Source organism: Gouania willdenowi, chromosome 4 (assembly GCF_900634775.1).
Source record: "Gouania willdenowi chromosome 4, fGouWil2.1, whole genome shotgun sequence".
NCBI classification, from domain to species: Eukaryota; Metazoa; Chordata; class Actinopteri; order Blenniiformes; family Gobiesocidae; genus Gouania; species Gouania willdenowi.
The window spans coordinates 42,560,983-42,575,289 of NC_041047.1; the positions used below are offsets into that span (position 1 = coordinate 42,560,983).

General features: G+C 42.8%; 1 protein-coding gene across 3 annotated transcripts in view; it reads right to left on the reverse strand.

Annotated features, from left to right (window-relative positions):
* Positions 1-2,019, reverse strand: part of nlgn1 (neuroligin 1) — a 366,749-nt gene extending 364,730 nt beyond the window's left edge. For all 3 annotated transcript variants that reach the window (XR_003673863.1, XM_028444111.1, XM_028444110.1), the window contains exon 1: positions 1,679-2,019. The gene's annotated coding sequence lies outside the window, so the exon portion shown is untranslated. The remainder of the gene's footprint in view (positions 1-1,678) is intronic.
* Positions 2,020-14,307: the final 12,288 nt, after the last annotated feature.

The following is a 14,307-nucleotide window of genomic DNA, read 5'->3' on the forward strand; positions in this document are numbered from 1 at the left end:
TTATAGTCTGCTCCACAAACAATACACTTTATTATTATTATCATTATTGTTATTATTATTATTATTATTAATAATAATAATAATAACAGTAAAAAGCCGTCTTTTGAACACCAAAATCCATTTTAATGCCTTAGGAAAGGCCCTGTTTCATATTGATTTTAACACGGTTTTTATTCAGAGGCCTTTGACTGTTCATGATGCATTTGCACAGTATTGAAAAACAACGTGTTTGCTGGTTGATGTTCAAATAATAGAATAAAAACTGAAGTCATATATCAACAATGTATTGGACCACAACAAAATAACAGTTGAAACATTAGCTGCAACTGAAAAAGACACATTCTCACTTTATGATTTTACTTCACTTTCCAAAGAAAAGAAAAGAAAACAGGGCAAGAGCTTGAGTCAACATCCAATCTATAATTTACCAGCTCACTCCCTCCTTTGCACACAGGCAGCAGATGAGGTGAGAGACAGAGAACGAGGGAGTGCTGGTGCAGGAGCAGCACAACATCTCAGTGAAAGGAGACAATGGGAGAAGTTTTTTTTTTTTTTTTTTTTTGTCTGATGCAATCGTGAGGAATAATAATTAAGAAGGTTGTCTAAATACTTCCTCAGGTCTGTCACTGTTCATGTGTATCTGTGACCAGTTCAATGTGTTTTCCCTGGAACAAGCAGTCCTTAAGGTACAGAAACACATTCACATGGAGTGAAGTCTCATCTTTTGGAGCTCCATGAACAACAACACCCCGAAGCAAGCCTATATTTGACCAGGTCAGCTTACATGACATCATCATCATCAGAATATCCTCAGGGTTCTGTGCTACTTTAAAACTAACTAAATAATAACAGAAATAATGATGATGATGATGAATGATAGTGATGGATAATAATAATAATAATAATAATAATAATAATAATAATAATAATAATAATAATGGTCGTCTTTCAGTCACCAAAGCCCTACTGCTGTCAAACACATTTGAGTAAGTGAGACACATGAGACGTCGTCTGGGCCGTCATGTGTAGGAAGCACATGTGAGCATCCATGTACGCGCTTTTTTATATTTACTATGAGTGTGTGCATGTGCGTGAGGCAGGTCGCTGAAGCGTGCACACAAATACCGCATTCATCCAGTTTTATATGGCGACGGTGCCCCCGCAGCGGTCGACAGGCGCAACTTTCCCCCTCCTCCGGAGTGGAGAGGATAGAGAGGCTCCATTGACTACACGCACGCACACGCACGAATCCCCCTCTATCCTGAGCCCCAGTTGACATGAGGTTCTGTTTCTAAGGTGAACGCAGATCCACTGGATCTCTTTAATCACAAACAATCACCAACAAATGAGTCGCGCGCAAACATGTGCAGGTGGTGAAGGTCGGAGGATGAACTGATGCTCAGCTGTTGACATGTCACACGTTTCACACGTTTTTAAAGCAAAAATCATCGGCGCTGCGCTTTTCTCTTTTAGCGCTGCTGTGTCCGTGCGTCCGTGCGCGCTGAGCCAAATGAGTCCAAAGTGGCCGTTCCTCAGCCACACACAACACCGGTCCGTGCGCACTCACGCACGAGCACTAACATTAGGTTAACTTGATCCCTCCTAAAGCACATTTCTATGTCTGCACAACTTCATCTCACACCGCGAACATCTGAAGGAAGTAAGGACGCATACTTACCAAGTGAAGGCTCCCATCCACCGCTTTCCCTCACAAATATTCCTCTGTGCGCTCCGTCCCGGTAGGATGAGGTCAATTCCATCCAAAAAGACACAGAAGCATCCCGACCCTGAAGGCTGAACACTTTCACTCCGAGGGATGAGAACTCAGGAAAGCCTTTTAGTCCACAACATGCGCACTGTTAATCCCAAATGTGATTTATTCACAAGTATGACAAGGGAGATGCTCCGCAGCCGCAAAAAACCATGACGCTCTGAGTGTGTGCGCACACTGGGTTACATGTTAATGATAGAGGAAAAAGAAAGAAGAGAGAGAATATTCCCCATCGTCCTTCTTCACGATCCGGGCTGCACTTGGCTGATAAAACACCATCCTCTCTCTCTCTCTCTCTCTCTCTCTCTCTCTCTCTCTCGTTCGAGCTCCATCAGCAAGGTTCCATGGAGCAGAGACACACCTAGCGGTCATACCGCGGAACTGCACGTCCACTCGAGGCTGCTGTGACCCCCTCCTTCAGCTGCTCTTAAAGGAACATAGAAGAACACAGAGCAAGAAAACTGGGGTTATGGTTGATTGTAGCTCTATATTGTTAAGTAACGCATGTATTTATTATTATTATTATTATTATTATTATTATTATTATTATTATTATTATTATTATTGTGGAGCTCTGGTTCATAGCGTGCTAGTTTCATCAAGCATTTACATCAGCTCTAAACATGTTTGGACATGGAGCAGGACTAGTTGTTAACACTGAGCTCACTACACATCTAGAACTGAACATTGTTTCAGTAGTGCTGGGAATGTTTTGGGGGGTTAAACCGCTCTGTCCACTTTGTCCCTCTGTCACATAAACAATTAAATAATATCTTTTAGAAACAGTTCAGTAATAACTGTTAGAAACAGTTCAGTAATAACTGTTAGAAACAGTTAAATAATATATGTATAAAGGGTTTTTAAATGAGGATCAGTTCTTTCAAATGTTACTATTGTGCTTTAAATGAAGTTAAGAGCCAATCAGTGGAGAGATGTGAACTCAGATGTTATCAGACTCAGTGGAGATGCTGGTTCACATGAATATATGATATAAAATTCAATTATAATAAAGAATAATGATTAAATATCAAATATAGCAGTAGAGTGGATTACGCTCATTAACCTGATTCATACAGACATGTGCAGCCATAGACATAGAGACATATAAACATAGATAGCCTTCATGTCAAAATGTCTATATGTCTTTATTAGAGACATATGGGCATGGAGACATATCATAGGCTCCTGCCAGAGGGGAGAGACTGGAACAGTTTGTGTCCGGGGTGGGAGGGGTCGGCCACAATCTTTGCTCCCCGTCTCAGAGTCCTGGAGGTGTATAAGTCCTGGAGGGAGGGCAGATTGTAGCCAATTACCTTCTCTGTAGAGCAGATGATCAGATGGGGATGAAGGAGCAGAGGATGGACTTGACGGAGCTGTAGAAATTCACATCATCTTTGTTGGCAGACTGAACTTCTTCAGCTGCCGCAGGAAGTACATCCTCTGCTGACCCTTTTTGATAAGGGAGCTGATGTTCAGCTCCCATTTGAAGTCCTGGGTGATGATGGTCCCTATGAGGCAGAAGAACTCCACAGAGCTCACTGTAGAGTTTCCCGGGATGATGAGGGTGAGGGGGGATGGGTTCTTTCTGAAGTCTGCTATCATCTTTACTGTCTTTAGAGCGTTGAACTCCAGGTTATTCTGACTGTACCAGGACACCAGCCGGTCTGTCTCCCACCAGTAGGCGGACTCGTCTCCATCAGAGATGTGCCCAGTGATGGGCGTAAACTTCAGTGCCCGTATTCACAAAGCTTCTCAGAGTCTCTCAGAGAGCTCCTATGAATCTTACCTTAAAATTGATTCGGAATGTTTCTGGGAGCAACTCTTACCAAAGAGGGACAGAAACTTTTATCTTACTAAGGAGGTGTGGTAGACCGCGTTGCAGGGTATGATGCAGTCTACTAAGAGCTGTGATTGGTTGTTAGAGAAAGATGTAAAAAAGAAGAAGAAAAAAAGCGGTCTGTGCTCTGAGCAAAGTATGGAGAGTAAAATCAATGGATTATTCTTGGGCTGCATTAAGAAATGTGTAATCATGAAATGAATTTCATTCAGCAAAATTAAATACATTTTACACATCTTAAAAAATATTTAAACCTCGTTCCATGTCAATTATTATAATGATTTACCTATTTTTAACTGTTCACGTTGGTAATTTTACCACTTTATGTATTTGATAATAATGGTGGATGCAGACGCAGCTGTCACAGATTACTGTGATTGCTGATGTTCATGTAAAAGACAAAATAAAATAATATTAAGAGAGAAACTAAGTATTGATCACTGCACAAGGGAAGAGGCAAACCTAGGGGTGCATTCCATCTCCATGTGCGCACAAACACAAACAAAGGAGCGACCAATACTCGCAGCAATACAAGGCTGTGAAAACACCGTAATGGTCTGACTGAGCACTGTGTGACAAAAGTACACTTATCCCCAATAAAGTCAACCATAAACTTTATCATCTCTGTATGATCAGAATAGTTTTATTGCCAAGTAAAGTTTAAAACAATACAAGGAATGTAACTTTGTGGATGGTGCAAAAAAACAAAAACAAAACAAAAACACTATTGTAATACTAATAAATATAAGCCAGTAGCGTGTTATTAAATCACTGTGGTTAACCATACAGAGAATATCTCCGTCCCCTCTGTCTTTCCCTCTGTTTCATTCTGTTTAAGACAATTTTAGGCATCTTCAAAGTCCTCCTCACTACTCCTATTGGTTTTTCACTTAAAGAGCTCTTTTAGGGAATACGATGCTTTGTGAATTACTTTTATCTTTAGAAGGAAAAATTTCAAGAAAAATCTTAAAATTGGAGGAATTCAAAGATTTTTCTAAGAGTGACATCACTAAGAGCTACTTAGCCTCAGGATGCTTTGTGAATACGGGCACAGGAGCCTGACCGACTGGTGAGTGGAGGTGTAGCTGTTGGTGAATAAGACGTTTCATTATCTGTACCAGCTCATCCTGTACAGGAGCCTATCCCTGCGGACAGAGGGCATGAAGCAGAATGAACCCCTGGATAGTTAGAAAGGACTTCAGTTTATCATCGGGTTTGACCGAGACAAGTTTGGGGATTTATTTGGGATGTGCTTGCATGTGGGATGAAGTAGTTATGGACAAACCACACAATTCCCCAAAGAAATAATTGCACCTTGCATGGCAGCTCTGTTCTGGTTAGTGTGGGTGTGTGTCCGTGTCTGTGTCTCTATATTGGACAAGTGGCTCGTCCAGAGTCTCCCTGCTTTGCCACGTTTCTTGAATATGCAAAAACATCATATGACCTTGTTACGGCTGAATTTGCGGTTGACCTCATTTGGAGACATGATTTATTGCTCTGGTTGAATGATGGAGTCCAGGAGAAGCATTGATGATTTTATAAAAAAAAGTTTATTCTATTGCTAAGTAAAAAGGTACAAGATGGAACAAAAGAAGTGACCGTCCCGGCCGGAGGTCCGATGATTCAGTGACATACAGTTCTGATCCAACACGTATATTCCCCTCAGTCCCCCTCCCTCCTCCCCCCAGGAGATAGAGATAGAGGGAGAGGGAGGAGGTGAGGACAGAGGGTGAAAAAGAAAAACAGTTTCTTCTTTGGGTCTAAACAACCAGTTCTGTTATCTGCCGGTTGTCATAGAGACGGAGGGGTGTGCGTTTGTGTGTTTGTGTGTGTGAATGAATGTGTATGGCGTGTGTATGTGTGACATGTGACTGTGTGAGCATGTGAGTGCGCACACAGAGTGCCTATGCGTCCGATTATTGTTTTGGGGAGATATCGTGTGCTTTGAACAAGGCAGTCTGACCCAGCAAAGTTGAAGACATGAAAATCACACAATGGAAAGTTACCCAAGGCTTAAGGATTAAAATATATGAACTAATAATTTCGCCCCCCACAACCTTAATTTAGATGGAAAGGGTAAAGAAGGGTGACACATTTTAAAAGTGGGATGGATTAGAAGTCCAAGAAAATTGAGCATGTGTGTGTGTTAAATACATGCAAGTCCAGACCATGGGGTAAGTGTGTTTGTTGCTTAAATAAGCAGCAGAAGCTCACATTGTTTGACTGTTGAACAGTAATCACGTACGGTCAGTGCTTCACAAACCAGACATGACGAGCAGCCCCAGCTGTGCTCACAACCAGTGGGAGTGTATGTCAGTGATCAGCAGTTAAAGATAAAAGGCATGAAAAGCACCACATCATGGGGGCAGGGCATCTGCTACAGTGTGTTAGTTACAAACTTTAATCAGCAAAGGAAAGCTTCTGATTATGTATTCTCATCTTTAAATATGGATATAGTTATTTGTAAGTTGGCTTAGTTTTACAATAAACCACCGGCCATCACTGATATGGTTCATTGAATGGGAACTTGGTGGTACCACAGCCAAATTGACTTTTTATTTAGATCTCCATTAGCTCAGCTCAGAGTTATTTCCAGGTTTAACCTGACTAGTACAATACCCATTGGAAGTATGTATTCATATAGTGGGAGGAGCTTAAGTAGAGTTGTCAATTATTGGTAGATGAGTATGTGTTTGAAGTTTGGATGTACAAAGATGTGTATATACTCTGTAGCATTACAAAGGGTACATTTGCGGGTGCAAAGTAAAATAGTGTGTGCGATTTCCCTGGTTTAATTCTATGAAACATGCACATTATTTTTGTATCTCTCTGTTGTGTTTTTGTGCATAATTATTGTTTTTTTTGCGACTGTAGTGTGATTCCAGAGTAATTTTGTGTATTTTTTTATCTTTTTTGGTGTAGTTTTGTGCATTTCTGTTGTCATTTTGTCATTATGTGTATTTTTGTATCTTTCAGTTGTCTTTTTGTGCATTTTTTGTATTATTATTGTTTTTTCTTGACATTTAAGTGTGATTTTGGAATCATTTAGTGTATTTTTGTATCTTTTTTAGTGTAGTATTGTGCATTTCTATTGTCATTTTGTGTATTTTTTGTAGAAATATTTAGTTTTGAGTATTTTGAATCATTTTTATATATTTTTTGTCATTTGGTGTGTGTGTGTGTGTGTGTGTGTACACGCACACACATCAGTGACACATCAGACCCAATCAGTGAGACTTGAGAGCTTTGCTAGAATATCAGTGTGAGCGCGGCGGCTCAGACGCCCCTCCCCCCTCTCCGTTCTAAACTATCTTCCCCACTCTCACTCGTGTGTTTACAGTCGTGAACAAGACCCCGAGGTACTTGAACTCCTCCACCTGGGGCAGAACCTCATCTCCAACCCGGAGAAGGCACTCCACCTTTTTCCGGTCGAGAACCATGGACTCGGATTTGGAGGTGCTGATTCTCATTCCGGCCGCTTCACACTCAGCTGCGAACCGATCCAGTGAGAGTTGAAGGTCACGGTATGTTGGAGCCAACAGGGAACGAACAGCTCCTATCAGGAGGTTCGATACCCCATACTCCCGGAGGACCCCCCACAGGAATCTCCGAGGGACACGGTCAAATGCCTTTTCCAGATCCACAAAACACATGTGGACTGGTTGGGCAAATTCCCATGACCCCTCAAGGACCCTGCTGAGGGTGTAGAGCTGGTCCACAGTTCCACGGCCAGGACGAAAACCACATTGCTCCTCCTGAATCCGAGGTTCAACTATCCGGCGGACCCTCCTCTCCAGTACCCCTGAATAGACTTTACTGGGGAGGCTGAGGAGTGTGATCCCTCTATAATTGGAACACACCCTCCGGTCCCCCTTCTTAAAAAGGGGGACCACCACCCCGGTCTGCCAATCCAGAGGCACTGCCCCCGCTGTCCACGCGATGTTGCAGAGTCGTGTCAGCCATGACAGCCCCACAACATCCAGGGCCTTGAGGAACTCCGGGCGTATCTCATCCACCCCCGGAGCCCTGCCACAGAGGAGCTTTTTAACCACCTCGGCAACCTCAGCCCCAGAGATAGGAGAGCCCACTCTCGGGTCCCTGGGCCCTGCTTCCTGATTGGAAGGCGTGTCGGTGGGATTGAGGAGGTCTTCGAAGTATTCCCTCCACCAATCCACAACGTCTCGAGTCGAGGTCAGCAGTGCACCATCCGCACCATACATAGTGTTGACGGTGCACTGCTTCCCCCTCTCTTCGAAGCCGTCCGGAAGTCGTTCTCCATGGCCTCACCAAACTCCTCCCATGTCCGGGCTTTTGCCTCGGCGACCGCCGTGGCTGCACTCCGCTTGGCTCGTCGGTACCTGTCTGCTGCCTCCGGAGTCCCACAGGCCAAAAAGGCTCGGTAGGACTCTTTCTTCAGCTTGACGGCATCCCTCACCCCCTGTGTCCACCAACAGGTTCGGGTATTGCCGCCACGACAGGCACCGACTACCTTGCGGCCACAGCACCGATCAGCCGCCTCAGCAACAGAGGCACGGAACATGGCCCACTCGGACTTAATGTCCCCCGCCTCCTCCGAGACATGGTTGAAGTTTTCCCGGAGGTGGGAGTTGAAGCTCCTTCTGACGGGAGACTCTGCCAGGCGTTCCCAGCAGACCCTCACTATACGTTTGGGTCTGCCAGGTCTAACCGGCATCCTCCCCCGTCATCGGAGCCAACTCACCACCAGGTGGTGATCAGTTGACAGCTCTGCACCTCTCTTTACCCGAGTGTCCAAGACATGCGGCCGCAAGTCCGATGACACGACTACGAAGTCGATCATTGAACTGCGGCCTAGGGTGTCCTGGTGCCAAGTGCACATATGGACACCCTTGTTATGGCAATTTTTATATTCATCATCATATCGTCAAATGTGTTTTCATGTGTACAATTTTTTCATGTTTTAATACATGATGACTCCATTACTCTTTGAACAGCTGAATCATGTTAGATTAAACAGTACAGATCGTATTGTACTCAGTGCAACACAGAGTCTCTGCCAAAACTCAAACTCACATGCAGATATACACGAACGCACACACTATCAAGGACAGATAAGAGTGGCGCCCAATCTTCCTCATAATATACACATCTTCATCATCCTCAAATGTTTCCACTGTTGCATCTGACTCCCCCCTTCTCATCTGCCTCAGGGTGGAACTTCTTATGTTATCTGTATAAAAGCTTAAGCTGTGAAAACTGTTGGACAGAGCGGCTCTTGATCATCGAACGTCCGCCCGGGCGGTCACCAATTTTTGTTACACTTTGTACTTTTTTTACTTAGTTTTATAATAAACCTTTTTTTATAAAATCATCAATGCTTCGCCTGGACTCCATCACTCAACCAGAGCAATAAATCATGTCTCCAAATGAGGTCAACCGCAAATTTTGCCGTAACACCCTTATGCTTGAACATGGTGTTTGTTATGGACAATCTGTGACGAGCACAGAAGTCCAACAACAAAACACCGCTCGGGTTCCGATCAGGGGGGCCGTTCATCCCAATCACGCCCATCCAGGTCTCACTGTCGCTGCCAACGTGAGCGTTGAAGTCCCCCAGCAGAACGAGGGAATCCCCAGAAGGAGCACTCTCCAGTACTCCCTCTAAGGAATCCAAGAAGGGTGGATACTACGAGCTGCTGTTTGGCCCATAGGCACAAACAACAGTCATGATCCGTCCCCCCACCCGAAGGCGGAGGGAGGCTACCCTCTCGTCTACCGGGGTAAACTCCAACGTACAGGCAAGAAGTATAGCCACCCCGGCCCGGCGCCTCTCACCATTGGCGACTCCAGAGTAGAAGAGAGTCCAACCCCTGTCGAGAAGGCTGGTTCCAAAGCCCTTGTTATGTGTCGAGGTGAGACCGACTATATCTAGTCCGAACTTCTCCACCTCGCACACAAGCTCAGGCTCCTTCCCCGCCAGAGAGGTGACATTCCATGTCCCTAATTCTAGCTTCTGTAGCCGGGGATCAGATCGCCAAGGCCCCCGCCCTGGACGACTGCCCGATCCACATTGCACCGGCCTCATATGATCCCTCCTGCTGGTGGTGGGCCTACGGGAGGGCGGGCCCACATCGTCCTTTCGGGCTATGCCCGGCCGGGGCCCGTGGACAAAGCCCCGGCCACCAGGCGCTCGCACTCAAGCCCCAACCCCGGGCCTGGCTCCAAGGTGGGGCCCCGGTAGCGAGAATCCGGGCGACATGAACTGCCTTTGTTGTTTAATGTACATATATGGCTATTGAACCGCTCTTAGTCGGACCCGTCACCTGGGACCTGTTTGCCTTGGGAGACCCTACCAAGGACATTAAGCCCCCGACAACAGGATCATTCGGGTACTCAAACCCCTCCACCACGTTAAGGTGGCGGTTCATGGAGGAGGCTATTATATATATATATATATATATATATATGAAATATTGTAGTTTTCTAAATTGCAAAAATATAAAACTCGATACATCTTCTCGATATATTGCCCAGTACTAATTCCTAAATTATAAAACAGCCTAAATAAAAACATAATTGTGTATGTGAAGCACATGTGTTTATTTAATATACCTAAAGTTTATATACAAGTCAACACATTGCATATTTACTGTTAATTTCACATTGCTTGTCTTTAAGTTAGACATTTACAATTTATTTTCATTATATATTTTTCTTATAATTTCTCATGCTCACTCATGAGGTTCTCTGGTATTCACTAATGACTTATTAGACACATTTGTTGCAGACTTTACATTCTTTAACACTTTTTTAAAGCAGCATTTGCGGAGCTTGTGATTGGTGAATTTTTCATGCTGACTTACGTTGTTCCTTCCGCTGTGGTAGACGCTAAAATCTCAGTTAATCTAACGGAACATGTAACTGTGTCCCATCCTGCTGCTCTTTAGGAAGATAAACTCTCTGTCACATTTCACAACGTATTTACAATCACCGGAACGTCTTCATTCATCATCTCTTTTTATAGTTGTTTCCGGGTTTGTTGCCGCTGTCAGCACTAATCTCACGAGAACTGCCACTCAGGCCATTTCAGGTGGCAGTGCTCGACCAGTTTTATCTACTGCACTAATATAAAACCAATATGTCATTTTGTGGTGCTTTAAAGGTCCTACATATATCACGCAAATCAACTTTTTTAAGCTTTTAACCTTGTAACAATGTTAATTCCTTATCAAAAACACCCCCAAAGTATTATTGGGCTTCCTTCCTGCATCTCTGAGAAATCCTCAATAATCCTGCTCTCTGAACTGCTTCTCTGTCCTCTTCTGAAAAATGAGCAGTTCAAATTCTAGTGACGTCACTAGAATTATGAACCGCCCCCTCCAGGAAGTGCCTGCTCCCTCGTCTCCAAGGTGAACACTGCAGTGTAGGCGCCCAGGGAGTAGACATCAATCGTACTGCCTTTGACGTGATCTGACGTGTTTGTGATCCAATGCGACGCAACGGTTGAGGTGATAAACAAATGATTATCACCTTAAATGCACTATTTCTGTATTTAATAAAGATGAGGAGAAGAAGAAAGTGAATTAGCAGCTTAACATTCCGGTGAGTGTTTGAAGCTGCTGCTGCTGGATGAACACACACAGACAGACTCACATAATAGATGGTTAAATATCCATGTGTTTTACTGTAATGTGCAGTTTTTTTGGGCAGAAAACAATTACAACAGTGTGTGGATAGCAAAGAAAATGGCTTTGTTGATCACTGATTTGCCTCAGAGGGAGTCATGCAGGAGCCTCGCAGGCAAGTCAGTGTATAGACACACCCACTCATGAATATTCATAAGCAGACAGTCAAACAGCCCGTTGGTCAGAAAGTCACTTTTCAGAGGCTAAAACTGTGGAAAACAGGCAAGTTTAGGAAAATAAACCACAAATACTATGTTTTGGGGTTCTTAGAACAAATGGAGATGGGTGAAAAATGCATGACATGGGACCTAAACACTCAACATACATATAGGAATAGAAAAAAGTGAGAAAATTTTTTCTCAGTACATTTTATCAGCATCTATGCCTTTTTGGGAGTTTTTTAAAAGGAAATTAAACAGATTATTATGGGAAATGTTTACTTATGATTTTAAATTGATACAAATGATTGTAGAATCATTATTATCTTATTATGTGTAATGTGGTATAAATCGTACTTTTAACGAGATGATCACAGTCTCAATGAGTTTTAAACCATCAGTAATACATGCTTATATTTATACTATAATTCAAGGGAGGAGCAAATATCTCCCCGACGCGGTGCCAGTTCGACCTGAAACTCGGTCAACGGGTTCCAAATACCCAGAGTGTGTGTATCTGTTATTTTGGAGTAATTTGGTCATTTCAAAATGTTTATTTTAATTTTATTTCACTTCTGGACGGCCCCGAAATGAAACCTATTCAGCTTTTGACCTCAGGGTGTGAGGGGGCGCTAGCGCACCATCTGTTGAGAGACGACTTCCGGCATTTCATCCATTTTGATCACAGTTGAGACGACTTCCGGTATCCATTTTGAAGGCGAAACAGATGAACTGTGAATCAACTGCTATTCATCCACGTTCCAAAGACCCCGAGTGTGTGCATCTGTTATTTTGGAGTAATTTGGTGAAGCAAAACGGTCTGGGTTCATGACGTCACCATGTAGCAGGTTGATTGGGTTAAAAAAAAAGGTCAATATTAAAAATGTGTTTGTACCACTAAAAGTCATTAAAGTTAATATTTCATGGTTATTTAATATTATTCCCGTGATTCCAAACTTCCTTTAAATCTCCAGTCACGGACTTCACTTCCTCCTTCGTCTCATGACTGTGAGCAGTGGCTGTGCTGATGGATGTTAATCGACCTTATCACAAACTATCTGGTTATTCAGACAGCGGAATGTAACGTTTTTGTGGGTCCACAACGCGGCTCCACTTTGATTATTGTTTGTTCTGCGCAAGGGTAAGTGTTCTTATATTATTCTAAGTGCTAAGAAAGGATGCTCGCAGCTACAATGTAAACACGCACCTCTGATGCGGAGCACACAGAGCCGTTTAGAGAGAGTTGCGACTTTGGTGTTGCAAAACGTTTATTTTTCACGGTACTTCCGTGTCTCTCTTAGCAAGACGCGCGCGTGTGTGTGAAGATAACGGAGATGGATGTAGACACACACACACACAGTTTTTATAATAAAAACATACTAAATGAGTAAAATAAAACAAAAAAACTAAACAATATTAATACAAAAATGACTAGAAAAAATGCACAAAAAGACAACTGAAAGATAAAAAATTCACGATGATGACTTCAAAAACATACATTACAGAAAAAACAAAAATATGAAAATGGCTCAAAATACACAAAACTAAATATTTATACAAAAAATACACAAAACTAAATATTTACACAAAAATACACAAAATGACTCCTGAGTCACACTACAATGGCAAAAAAAAAACAATAATTATACAAAAAATGCACAAAAACACAACAGAAAGATACAAACATACACATGACTCCAAAAAACATACATTACAGAAAAATACACCAAACAAAAAAATATAAAAGTGAGTAAAAAACAAACAGCAAACACATTTATCATGCACATGTCCCATAGAATAAAACCAGGAAAATTGCACCCACATTTTGCATCTGCAATTATACCCCTTATGCTCCCACATGAATGCATACTTCCGACGGGCACTGTACTAGTAAGGATAAATGTGTCTCCATCGCCTTTTTTCACTGCACGGCAGGTTCAATTGTTGAGGATCCAGAGGTTGATCATGAAAAAGCTCTGAATATACAAAGAGGAAGGGGCTGTTCAGGGACAGTCACAGGCTTCTTGTTGACAAATTCCATGAATACTATCGCTTTTTCTGGAGATGAGCAGTGCACACACCCACACAGTACCGCCGTGCTTCTTTCTACGTTCATTTGCAGTTAATGCTTAGTACTGAGTTCTAAGAAACTATTCATTAAACACTCAAAGGCCTCATGACATTTACATCTATCTACTAATAAAAACACAAAAAATCTGTGTACGTGTGTGTTTGCGTGTGTGTGGAGCGAATATCTCCTGGACGCGGTATGAGTTCATCCTGAAACTTAGTCAACGGCTTCCAAATACCCCAGGTTTGTGCACCTGTTATCTTGGAGTAAGTTGGTGCTGCAAAACGTTCAAAAGGTTCATTTTAAGATTACGGCCCTTTCGGTATTGAGCGCGTTACTTCCGGTTCCGAGTTCATGACGTCACTGTGTTGCAGTTTGTTTGGGTTTAAAAAACAAAAGAAGGTCAATATTAAAACATTTTTGTACTGCTAAAAGTTATTTAAGTTAACATTTCATGGTTATTTAAAATGATTCCCATGGACTCCACTTCCTCCTCCGTCTCCATCTCTGTACCAGACTTCACTTTCACCTGTGCCATGCTATTGTTAGCGTCTCAAAAACGGGAGCTCACTGAATAGATCATTTGAAACCGTCAGCCACTGGTGAGTTTCCCATTGTTTAAACCATATAACTGTCCGTGTAATTGCTCACTTTTCATTAGAGTCGGTATTGAACTCAACCCGTTCAATACTCCATCTGGAAAACTGCAGATTCTCTGTGGTGCCACGTATGGAAGTTAAGCTATGACCACTCTGAATTGTAGATAATACTTTAATTTACTTACTCACTCATGTAGTTTGGAGGTT